This window comes from Gavialis gangeticus, unplaced genomic scaffold, assembly GCF_001723915.1.
Source record: "Gavialis gangeticus isolate Ggan-Ray unplaced genomic scaffold, GavGan_comp1, whole genome shotgun sequence".
Taxonomy (NCBI): domain Eukaryota; kingdom Metazoa; phylum Chordata; order Crocodylia; family Gavialidae; genus Gavialis; species Gavialis gangeticus.
Window position 1 is genome coordinate 7,475,991 of NW_017729031.1, and position 722 is coordinate 7,476,712.

Below are 722 nucleotides of genomic sequence, written 5' to 3' on the forward strand. Positions count from 1 at the left end.
AAGGGCACACAAAAGCCAACTCTGCAGCCACCACCCACTGGCAGCTGGACCAGAGGAGCAGATTCCCCATCTGGGTCTGGAAGGTGTGCAGCAGGTCACATCCAGGCAGCAGCCCCCACTGCCAGACTGCTGCAGAGGGTAAAGGGTGCAGGGAACTTTCAGGGCTGCTGCAGCAGTCCAGCTGGCACAAGGGGTTCGTGTGCCCAGGTACCAGTTGGCTGGGCCCCAGAAGCTCCTGAAAGTGAGTAGCCCTGAGCTTCTTGACAGGGCAGCTTTTTTTACTGAAAGAATCAGGACAGGGCAGCTTTTTATACTGCTGGGGACAGCACAGGTGCTGGCCCTGGGCTCTAGATCCCCCTGGCTGCAGATCCAGGAGGAGCCAGGCAGGGTTATTTTGCCCCAGGTGGCACAGTTTGCCCCACACCATGTCCGGGCATGTGCACTGAGGCAAAAAGCCCCGGCTTAAATTTGCACCGTTTCTGTTTGAACTGCTGCAAGCGCACATGCTTGCATGTGTGGATGTGCCCCCAAGAGCCACACTAGCAGGCGCTACACCAGTGGGAGCCATGGCTTCCCTGGGGCCTCACATAGCATGCCCCCTCCACTGCACCATGCATCCTATTTTGCTGTAAACCCAGGCACTCCACTTATCCCCTGCCCTGCTGAACCATGTACCCAGCCACCCCACCTGACCCTAAGCCCCAGGCAGCAGGCTCCCCCAC